General features: G+C 38.2%; 1 protein-coding gene across 4 annotated transcripts in view; it reads right to left on the reverse strand.

The window, feature by feature from the left end:
* The window catches only part of CYRIB (CYFIP related Rac1 interactor B), a 99,945-nt gene that overhangs the window by 33,772 nt on the left and 54,087 nt on the right, over positions 1-12,086 (reverse strand). For all 4 annotated transcript variants that reach the window (XM_086741271.1, XM_086741273.1, XM_086741270.1 and 1 more), the window contains exon 2: positions 9,691-9,768. The gene's annotated coding sequence lies outside the window, so the exon portion shown is untranslated. The remainder of the gene's footprint in view (positions 1-9,690; positions 9,769-12,086) is intronic.

The raw sequence follows: 12,086 nt of genomic DNA on the forward strand, positions 1-12,086 counted from the left end.
AACCATTTTTCAGTTGCTTGTGATTCTGAGGCAGCCAAGTATTTAACGTTATACCAGAGAGAAGCAGCTCTGGGCAGGAAAATTACCTTTTATTCAGTGGGCTAACAGCTCATAGATTTTGTTTAGCTTTTTTTTTTTTTTTAAAATAACACTTTATGGGATCAAACAGCAGAAAGATTAATGCATCCCATCCTAGGAATCTGTATGACAACACCCCCTCCCGCCCTTTGATTTGCAGTCTAACCACCACAGGGTGAAGCATATGCTAACATCTCAGGCCAACTACAACAGGAATTCAAAGAATTGTCACAGCAGTTGGAGAACAAATGTGGAAAAATATCTACAGCCATTAGAGAGAGTGAATCATCTAAACTGCAGCCATCCACTTTCAAAAGAAAATAAAACCAAGCACCATTCAGTCTGTCGAGGAAAAGCCTGTAGCTGACACAAGTCAAACGGCACCCAAATATAGAAGATGCACTAAGTAAACTTGGCATCATGTGGATAATGAAACTTGAAAAAAATTAATAACTAGCTAACCACTGAGTAAGCCCTGTGTTTTGGATATCCATCTCATACTGGAACTGATGCCGCTTAACTCGGCAATACACAAAAACAGATTTCAGAAGAGAAAAGCTAACCATTAACTTCCAGTGTGAAACCAATGTCTTCAGCCCAGCCCTGTCTGAACTAATTAAGAAGCCTCTACACACCAGCATAGACTTGTCAGCAACTGTCAGTCAAGATTTGCTACAAGAATGGTGATTTTGCGGGCCTTCCAACACTTGTTTTTTTCTGCCTATTAAGAACTGAAAACATTGAGTAGTAAAAAAGAAATTACAACAACTTTGCAATAGGAATCTAAATGACCTTCTGCATACTCTATTGGTACCTCAGCTCATTAGGGAACTTCAGAAAAAGCTTTATGAAGTAACTTAACACCTATTAAAGAAAGCTTGCACAGGACTTAGGTACTTCATATGAGATTTTAGGCATCCAGGCTTTGGTAGTCATCTTCAAAACACAATCCACTCTGCCGCTGTCACAGAGCAAGTGTTTAAATGGCTTGCTTGAAGGTCAAGCTTGCAGTAGGATTTCCTTTGGTAAGTAACACCAACTTGAACTCTGTGCAGGGCAGAGGTGGACTACGGCACAGATGTTCTCACTCCATGAATCTTAACTGCCTTCCACATACCACTGAACAGAACAGGACCTAGCTCAGTGACTACACTGCTCTGGCAATTTTTAGACACTCCTGCTCTCTTGCTTCAGTTACAGGCTTAATTTTAAGTTTGAGGAAACCACTCCAAGAACTGGTTACTCTTAGAAGTACACATTAAAACAAAAACCAAGCCCAGTCCTAAACAGAACCGCAAGTCAAATACACCCCACATCTTGTGGGCAATAAAAAAAGAACACTAAGAAATGTTTAGTAATAAAATTTGATTTTTACTTTAGTAACAATAACAGATGGCTAAGCTATAAAAAATAAATCATAGCTAAGATCATGTTTCAAAGGAAGTTTCAGCGCATCCGCAGATAAACTCATGGTTCAATGCTAAATGAATGCGAACTCCAATGTTAACATCAGTGATTCTAAAATAAGAGGTTTCTATATCTGTATGGTAATCAAACATTACATTAAGTTTATACAAAGGTAGTCTATCAGTACTGCAAAGTGACCTCAGTTCTTTAAAAGGAAGCAAATCTACCGGTTGCCTGCTATAAAACCAGCTTTTCGACTTCTGGCTCTAGAAAGCTTCAGCTCAAATCTTTCTTCTCCGTTCATTTTCATTTATCCCTCTGAAGCTAAACTGTATCTTAAAAGACTATGTATTATATTAAGCCTTTCCCTATCCTATAGGATTTCTCAGTGCTGTTTTAGAGTAACTTGTATTACTTGCTATGCTCAAACCTGTATTTTAGGTTTATAATTTAAAGACAGAAATGGCGATCCGACATGAACACTTTCTTGGCAGTTCTAGACTTCTGTTAAACACCTGCCAAAAGCACACTTTAGGCTTTCTGTCCTTTAATCACAGATTAAAATGCATTTATGCCAATGTAACTCATACTCTACACAGGTATACTGGCATACAGCACTCCATACTGCGCATCCAAACATCGAGTGGCACTCTCAATCCGTGTGATAAGTTAGGAACGCAGCTAATTACAAGGCATACTCCAGGTGAGGTCCACAAAGGATTGTCTCAGTTTCTCTGAAGCTTAGATGGAAGATTTGGCTTCAGGATGAATGTAGAGTCATTAGGCTTGCTTTGAAAAAAATATTTCAAGAAAGCTTAGATGCTGCACTATAGATTAATAATAGGAGGACATATACTCCTTTTACCAATTAAAAACAAAAAAGATGGAAAGCTACAGGTAATGAAAAGCTTGTATAACACAAGAGGATATTCAGACATATACAAGACTAATATTCAGCATGAAAACTTCTATTTTGGCCACTTACAGGTACGTTTTCCACATAAAAAAGAAAACCATTACTTTGGTTTAGTGAAAAAGAGTAAAATGAACTATCATAGTTCTCATTTTTGCATGTCATCAAAGCTCTACATAGAAAAAAAAAGCTGCAAGCTGAAGACCAAGGACAATGTATTTTTAAACAGAATCAAAGTTAATTTAAGTATTTCCAAACAAACTTTTTCACTTCTCAAAGCAAGTGAGAATAGTAAATGGTGAGTAACTAGAAGACAAATAGGGACTTTTAGGAAACCAGAGATGGGACTTCTTGGGTTGTTTAATTTGGGATTGTTTTTTTTTTTTGTTTGTGGTGGTTGGTTTTTTTTGGTGGTGGAGTAGGGGGTACAATTGATATTTTAGTTCAGGCTACACAGCTTCCTCTTTTACTGCAAGAAAAAAAAGATCCTGCAAGAATTATGAAGCAAGTCCTGTGTCTTAACAGTCAATTATTCAAACAACTGAACTTGCTATTTCTGGTAGCATATTATCTCCTGTATTTCTTTTGAACCTTCATAAATTTAAATCCTGAAGTGATTTAGTACTGGGTATATAACATAAGCAGAATTTGAAGAATTCTCTGGCATTCAGACTTTCACTCTTTAAAAAAGTACTTAAGTATTCCTAAGCTGGGAAGATACATTGGGTATCTTTACAACACTAAATGATATCGCTGTTTGCTCTCTATTGCGTGTTTAACTTCCCTCTGACTACTTAGCATTGCCATTTTTCTGCAGTTGATACTTCCTTTGATGTTACACTTAACATCCAGTTGTGAAGTGTTCCTGAATACCAAGCAAGTGATTCAACAGCTTTCTTTTTTTATCTAAACTATACAAATTATATAATTTCTTAGGACTACGGCAGGGTTCAAGACAGAGTTCTGACTCAGTATCAGCATAATAGAAATGAAACCATACCCTGTCCCAGGAAGTTTGCAGCAACACTCATCCACTTGCGTAATAAAAACAGCAAAACAAGAAAAGGTCAAAAGGGCTTTCCCATTCAACATTATTAGCAGCGCATTATCAGCTCTGAGCAACCCCAAGACCCAGAGTCCTATTCAGTAACACTTAAACAGAGGAGTCCTTATTTCTTACAATCTAGATTTCTATCGTCAGTGTAAACCACTTTCCTCAGGACTATACCAGGACATATGAACAGAAAGGAACTTCTGTCACAAAGGAAACCAACCAGAGAAGAGAGTAACATTTTACTGAGTTCTAACCATAAACTGGCTCCTCCACAGTATCAGAAATCGAGAGCTGAAGCCATAGTTAACGCTCCGATAGGTAAAACTCTAAGATTAACCTAGAGCTAAGCTGATGAGGGTAGAGCTACAGAAGTATCACAGACAGCACCTCTGCTGCTCAGAGGCAACGGATTTGTTTATTCCGGATTTCAAAGAACATAGAGTAGTTCTTAAAAGCCTGAAAAGCTCTTCTTATGGAAACCAACAGAAATAAATTTTGCCACATGCTTCTCTCAGACTCAAGAGCTGAGCAGGTTAGACGGAGAGCAAACCTAAGCAGTTTGCTTTAAAGCTCCTTTTCCCAGAGGTGCCTAGAGCTGCCCCACTAAGTCTCAGTAGAGGAAGCTTCTTCGTAGTCATTTAACTCATGCACCAGCCAGGAGGCAACACTGCAAGAGTCACTTCATGATAGAGCCTTGGGACAAGAAGCAGTTTCTGCCAAGAAGGACGAGAGGAGCTCTGCTCTGGCCAGAGTAACTGTCATATAGCGCTGAGACTCTTGAAAGCACCTCCAGCTTACCCAGGAGTGCCTTGAGCTCCACCTACAAGCCTACACGGAAAGATTCGTAATAACTGTTTCAGATAAAATTCAAGAAAGAAGGGGGCAAGGGAGAAGGGAGAGGAAAAGGGGGGGGTGGGGAAGGAAGCTTTTCAGATCAGCTAAAGATCAGATTATTCTAATGTATTATTTCTAATACAAAGAAAAACATGTGTGATTAAATGCCAGCAAAAGTGATAAACAAGAATACTCAAAACAGTCATATAAATCACTAGCTGTCCAGAAGGGAAGAATCTAACCACGTTATTTTAACCTGTGACCTCAAATGTTTACTGAGTAGCATTAAGATGGAAGTATGCACAGAAGTTACAGAATGCAAGGTGAAAAAACATCAAGAGCCCTAACACAGGAATGTCTGGGCCCAGCTCCTAGGGACCATTGTGTGTATTCAACAGCTTTGTCCAACAGTCAAAAAAAAAAACCAACCTCAAAATATAGGAGGCATACAAGAAGGTCTTAATTCCTACATTGTAATTGAATGATACTCAATCTCAACAGATGCACAGTATTTCTGCTCAATAACTTCCAAAATTAACTCCATGATGAGCTAAAAGGAGGCAAGCTGCATTAGGGGAAGTTCCAAGTGCAGGCTGGACATTAGGAAAAGATTCTTCATGACAGGGTGGTCAGTCACTGGAACAAGCTCCCAAGGGAAGTGGTTACGGCACCAAGCCTGTCAGAGTTCAAAGAGCATCTGGACAACACTCAGCCATATGGTTTAGTTTTAGGAGTCCTGAGAGGAGACGGGAGTTGAACTCAATGATCCTGATGGGTCTCTCCCAACTTGAGATATTCTATCATTTTAAATAATAGCACTGCAGTTATATGGCCAAGCATTAAGCTGAATATTAACCAGATCTGAAGGACTACATGGTAATAGTTCAAGTCCCTACAGAGTTGGAAAAAAAAAAAAAAAAAAAAACAAAACAAAAACCTCAAGAGAAAAGCCCCACAAAATCTAGAAGTTTCCTTTAAGAAGCATTTAAGAGTCCTTCTGTAAGTCAGGAAGTGAAATAAGCAACATCTGACCACTTAAAACATAACACTAAAGTCCAGTCACCTGTCTCAACAAGCACAGCTTTTCAGGTCAAAGGTCCTTCTGATGAGAAAAGTTTACATACTTTGCTGTTCTGTTTAAAAGCTACTTTTTGAAAAGTCAAAACAACTCTTAAATTAATGTTTTTGATTTGAAAGCTCATTGGACAAACAGAATTAAACAGTTCATGTTGTCCTGAGCAATTATTTACAGGTGGAGAAAAATAGCAGCTTTACCTTCATAAACAAATCCGCTGAAGTCTCAAGTAGAACATAGTTTGCTAAATGAGCCATTAAATCAGATTCAAAACTCACTTTTTAAACTTAATTCACTTACTGTTGCAGTAGGATCACTGCATGTAAAGGAAGGCTGTTTTGAAAGAGCTCTACACTGAATTCTGCTTGATTATAGTAAAAAAAAAAAATCCTGTCACTGATCATTTCCAGATTATTACCATCTTCATTCAACGTTTTAAGTTATTTAATGTCCACTGTGAGACAAAAGATACCACATTACACGACATCACAGGCAGATGATTTACATTCATTGCTAATACGTACCATTAGCCTTTAAAAAACACAGGATTGCACAGAAGCTTTTAGCCCCTCAACCTATTCCCACGCTACCACAACCAGCGACATTAAACAAGCCCCAAGACAGAAATACAGCAAATAAATAGGAGACAGTCAGTTTAGCCTAAGAAAACCCACAATGGTCAGCTCTTCCTCTTTCTTGCCTTAGATACCAGCATCAATACAAAATAAATGCATGCTGACAGAACATCAGTAAAATGATTGGAATTGCTACCAAAGTATTTTATAGTGAGCGTCAAAAATACAAAAAGTACTTAACCTCCATATACTAAGAACCATTTCAACAAACCCACTATCACATGGATGATAAATCAATTCAAGAAGCCCTGTGGAATTGCAAACAGATTTTATAAGCAAAGCCACAGCAATATATTTAGAGTGGCAATACCAAAGCAGATTGTTTTTAATTTGTGGCACAAATGGGAAGTAAAAGTGGTTTCAGTTGTCAGAAAGACATTCATTTTTTCTTCATGTATTTACGGTACAGAATCTCATTCTGACAGATTATTCTTTTATCCTTGATGGCTCCCACATTACCCACTGTTGGTATCAGGTAGGCTCTGTGGTGAAAGCTTTTCAAGTTTTTCAGAAGCATTTGTAGCTTCTACGCTGGTTAGATAGGTTTCCCCAAAGAAAGAAACAAAAAAATCCTTCTGAAAGCACACATTCAGAGCTGTGCATTTTTTAACACCTATTTCCTTCTTTAATAGAGGAAACATTAAAACAAAACAGAACCTTGCAGCACATTTGACTTTATATAAACTTCCCAGACAGTTAAAGCCATCCGTAACACATGCAGTATGGCCTCACTCAACACAGCATCTCTTCTGAATGAGGTCCTTGACTTCTAACCTTTGGTAGGCACATATGTATGGGGACAACTAGAAACAAACCTCACTGCTCTTCAAGTTTAGCACGTATAGGATTTGCACTAGAAGACTGAAATCGTAACCAAAGAGATTTTAAAGATTCTTCCCAGAAGGAAGCAGAATATTTGAAGATGTGTCAGCCAGACAAATGTTATTCTTGTAGGAGCTACACAAGCCACAACAAAGTGTTCTCAAAATTAACAAAATGACAGGTGTGCATTTGCTTCCACTTTGCAAACATAATACAGAAGGTGTTTTCATATCTGTTAAAATTAGCACACAATGTAAAACCTGTAATCCACAAACACCGCAATATCAGTGCTGGAACAGGGACTCCACAACATGTCAATCGGCTTGCTCAAAACATCACCCCATCATCATTACAGGGGAGCAACTCTAACTTGCATAGAAATATTTTTAAGTCTTCAAACATAGACAAGTTCAAGCTGCATACGAGAGATAAAGCTATAAAATAAGAATGAATAATTATCAGATATTATACATAGAAGCAGGAGATAATAATCAAGATCTTTTCTGAATGACTGATACTCTGGAAAATAATCCTATATAAGTAAGTTAACGCAATGAAAAGCTAATACAAGAAAAATGGGGCAAATACTAATATGTTGTATGTCCTTCAGAGTCTGTGCTAGTGGACAGCTGAAACATCATAACCAAAAGAAATACCACCTGGATAAAATATCTTACATTAACCATTGGGCTAGTCTGCACCACACCAAGGTCCAGTTGCCTTAATATTTCTATCTTGGCAGCAGTCATGCAAGACCCAGACACACTCTGCGCACGTGTTGCATTCTCTTTTCAGCATATTCCCCGAGTTGGGGGCTTGAGCTGCGATCTGGGGCAGGTCTAAAATGTGGTAGAGCTCAGGTTCGTGTCTTCCCAGACCAAAGTTAATGCTGGAAACAGTGAAACCAAGTTTGTGCAGCAATACCCCAAGCTAAAAAAAAAGTACTTCTTGGTCCTAAGAGAAATGCTGAATTAAGTCAAATACTTTACCACAGTTGCAGACAAAAGAGCTACTTTCTAGAATTACCCAGTTTCAATCAGCATGGCCATCCTGTTAAACTTCTCTCTTGGAGAGAGAGGGGGTGAGAAGGGAAGCTGAGGTAGGGAAATGGAAAGAGGACTCCTCACTGCTAGGCTAAGGAGCTTTTCAATGTTCTGTATGGGACAAGCTATGCATTCAAATTTAGTGACAGACATATATTATTTATTCACATCATATATGATCAGAATAATTAAAAGGATTAACCTAAAGATTACTATCAAATAATTAAAATGTGGTTCAAAACTTGTGTTAATAGCACGGCACTTTGGTACCTCAAATTGTGACACACTACACACCAGCGGTTCTTTCTACTGTAAATTGAGGGACATTTCAGCATTTTCAAACTGAGTATTTGGGAAGGAGTCTCATAGACATTTCAGTTTCAGGAGCTGCTATTTTACAGAGCCAGGCAACAAAGCTATTAAAATTATCACTCACAAATAGCTTACTAAACAAGTAATTTATATATATAAAAAAAAGACTACATAAAGTCAAACATTTTTTTCACTATGTCATTTTGACAGATGCACATTATTGACCACTAGAGGCTTTCAAAACTTTCCTATCATTAATCTGGGTTTGGCAGAATGGTAGAGTAACAGAACAAAGTATTTTACTATTCTCCGTGAACTCTGGTTATTAGCAACAGCTACACAATACAATTTCATAGTTATCCTTGACTGCTTATAAAATTTAGGCAAATTAACTAGCAAGTGAAGATTAATAAAGCATCTGTAACTATTTGGGTCATAAAAGCTTAACGTTTCCTTACTGGCTAGGACACTGCTTCTTTCTGCGTTCATCCTTGGACCCAGCTGCATCACCTCACTCCAGCCTAAAACCTCTCTCCTGACACAAGTTTACTTAGCCCTGTAGCTCAAACTGCAGTAGCAAACAGAAGGGTAGGATTCTAGCATTATAGAAGGTATGCAGTAAGGTATAATCACAGGAAAACTGAACGTGTATTTAGTTTACAACTTAGTGGATCTCTTCCTCCATATCAAAGACTGCCACTTCAATTACAAGTATTTGAGAAGTGAGCTGTAAATCTGGGACCTGCTATCAACGTGCACATGATTTAGCTATGGCAAGACATATTCAGATGTCCTAAATTCTCACGTTTCCTTGGGATTGCCTTGTAATAGTGTAGCTCAATGTCTTAACTCATGGGCTGGTAAACTGCTACTAAGTGGTCATAACTCTTCACTGATGATTCTTCTGCCATTCTGAATCTGCAGGCAACCTATACATGACTGTAAATGCCTGTGAATTGTGATACAACCTTAGTTTTATTATCGTATATTATTTTCAGTGAAAGTCATGCCTCAAGCAGTCATAGAATAATAAAAGCACATTAATGGCATCTTCCAAAGGACCTGGATACTCAAACTAACGTGCTTCTAAACTCAATTTCGTTAAGCTTTCCTTTTTTTTTTCCCCTCTCCCTCCAGGCTCTCAAGCATCAGATCTGAAGTTTCAGTGTTTGCACTATCACACTTTAAATAGTCTTTACATAGTAAGAGGTACAGACACATTGCATTAGTTTCAGTGGAAAAGGCAAATGGACAATGTTTAACATCCCACTACAGGAAAAAAAGGCTAGTCTTTTCTCTCCTACTGTGAAAGCAGGAATTTAACCAGTTTGTATACCAATTTAAACACCCACATGTTATCCACTGCTACTGAGCCTTTTGTCTGGTAATTACAAAAAAAAAAAGCATGAACTACTTCTTGCTTTCAATACATCAAAATACTTTGTACATTTTGGCCTAAAATATTATGGAAAACAATGAAACATTCCACAAGCAAAGACACCTAAGGAAGTGCTTACCAGTTGGTAGTATCTTCTTGCAGTTTTAAGAGAGAACTCCCTTCTTCGTCTGCTGATGCAGCAGCTCGTCTTCAGAATCTGAACAAACAGAAGAATCCCATTAAACATAAACAACACACAGTATTTCAATTACATAAGCCACTGCCAAGGGTAAGTCAAAGTTAATCCTGCAGTGCCATGGAACCTACATAATTCTTTAGGAATGCAAACAAAACACGTCAATTTCAAAAACATTTGAGATTTTATGGAAGTGACGTTACAAGCAAATGGAGAGGCATCCTTACAAACTCTTCTATGAGTCAGTAAGGCAATTATGATCACAAGCATCAGAAATAAAGCATTGCATCTCAGCATTACTGAGTTACACATAGTTACAGCACAAAAAAATAGAGCATTACATTTCTGCATTACTGAGCCAAGTTACATATAGTTGCAGCAGAAAAAAAAAGTAGGTCTCTGTTCCAGATTTATTTCCAGTGTTGTATATATTGCACACTTGGAAAAAAATGCTTCATTGCTACAGTTTTCATCAGTTAAAGACAAATTTGGCCAATGGCAGTTTTTACCCTTCTGAACCTACTGTAGGATTACTTAGATTTCCTGCTTCAAAACTAAGTTTCTGGTTTAGAAAATTAGTATTTGTATAGTCAGAGAGAACAGTGTTTCCTATGGAAACGCTGCACAGATCTACTGCAAGCATTCAAAGGGCCTTTACCTTCATTCTGAGTAGGTTTATACAGTGAACAGTCTACCTGTCTAAGCACAGTAACTGGTTGATGAACTGGCCAAAACCAGCACCCTTCTGTTGGGCTGAAAGGTTCATAAGCCTTTTCCATCTAGGGTTTTCCAGGTTGCTTCTGTTTCAGGTATTTTGACTAATTTAAATACTCGAATGTCATCAATTAACCTGTCTCCAGTAAAACCACTGCTGTTCCTACTTCAGGTATTGTCCCTGGTACCAGAATCCACCCTGTCAATATGTTGCATCTCAAGGTTTCTTTTAAAAAGTGATCTTCCCATTTTGTACTATAATTCTCTTTCTGCTTCTACAGCAAAGTCAACCACATTCTGCAAAACATTTGGTTTTTAGCATAAATTTGTTTTAGAAATATAAAATCCCTGTCATGTCATTGCAAATCCAGCTGAAGAGGCATGAAATATTCAGTGTTAATTTGTATTTAATCAGTTATCAGTAGCTTCTCTTACATCACATAATCCTGATTAACAAGCATTTAAACAAAAATTATGCTGCTTTGCAGTGAAATTTCTAATCACAAAGGACATAGCACTACTGATTTGTCCCTGCTTGGGAAGGGTGGAGGGAAGGGGAAGAGCTGTGCAGTACCAAGACTGGAAGATTATTTTAGTCACAGTGAAAACTATCATCAGAAGATACTATCCATTCCCTCCTCCCCTGTCTGAAAAAAAGAAAAAACCAAACAACCTTGTGACCTGAACAGCACAGCTAGGAGAAGAGGAGAAAGCAAGGACTCCAAGTTACTATGCAAAATTTAATTGACAAATAAAATCCAGAGATCCTGTTCACAGCTACATTGAAGCAAACAGTTACAGCAGAGAGATCAAAAGTAAAAACAAAAAGAGAGTAATGTTAGTCAACGACAACTTTTGCTGATTTGTGTTAAGGTAGCATCTAAGATAAGCAGGTGCCTGACAAATTAACATTGAGGGTTTTTTTCCTGCATGTGTTAAACGAAGCACTAGTACTCCCCTCTTGCAGGAAGAGAAATCTAAAACAAAACATCCAAGCCACCTTATTCACTTTGTTAAAGCACAGGCTTTGTCCCACCACCCTGTTTCTGTCTCTTTCATTCATGGTCCTCTTGCCAAGCAACAGTACGAAGTTAGCAATTCAGTTAAAAGACTTCTGAACAGAAGCCCTAAGGTCTCATACTCACACACTGCTTGGTACGTCGCTGAGCAGAGCGGCCCTGTCACTCTTTACAGCTTGGTAACAGGATTTGAAATTTCTCCTGGCTGAGTGACCATTTATGCAATTGCAACATGTGCAATTTCCTTCATACTCAACAAAAATATTTACTTCTGCCCTGCTACACTACAGTATAAGAAGCTTCCTATTTAGTATCAGAGAACGGATTTTTTTCAAGCACGACTGATCATTTAATTACACAGACAACTTGTGTTCCACTTAGGCTGGACCAACTCCCATATCATCATGTTGACAAATTTGAATGTTTAAACTTCCTCATAACTACCTGAGGTAGCACGCAGGATTTTGTTTTACTGAATGCAGTATCCAAGCCTGCTGGAGACCCTTCTGCCCCTCCAGTCCCACAGGGCTCTCTGCACTGCTCCCTCTCCCGGCTGCTCAGCATCTCCCCTGCTGTAGTTTCTCCCTGCCAACCCATTCCTGCAGA

Source organism: Chlamydotis macqueenii, chromosome 2 (genome assembly GCF_036417535.1).
Source record: "Chlamydotis macqueenii isolate bChlMac1 chromosome 2, bChlMac1.mat, whole genome shotgun sequence".
NCBI classification, from domain to species: Eukaryota; Metazoa; Chordata; class Aves; order Otidiformes; family Otididae; genus Chlamydotis; species Chlamydotis macqueenii.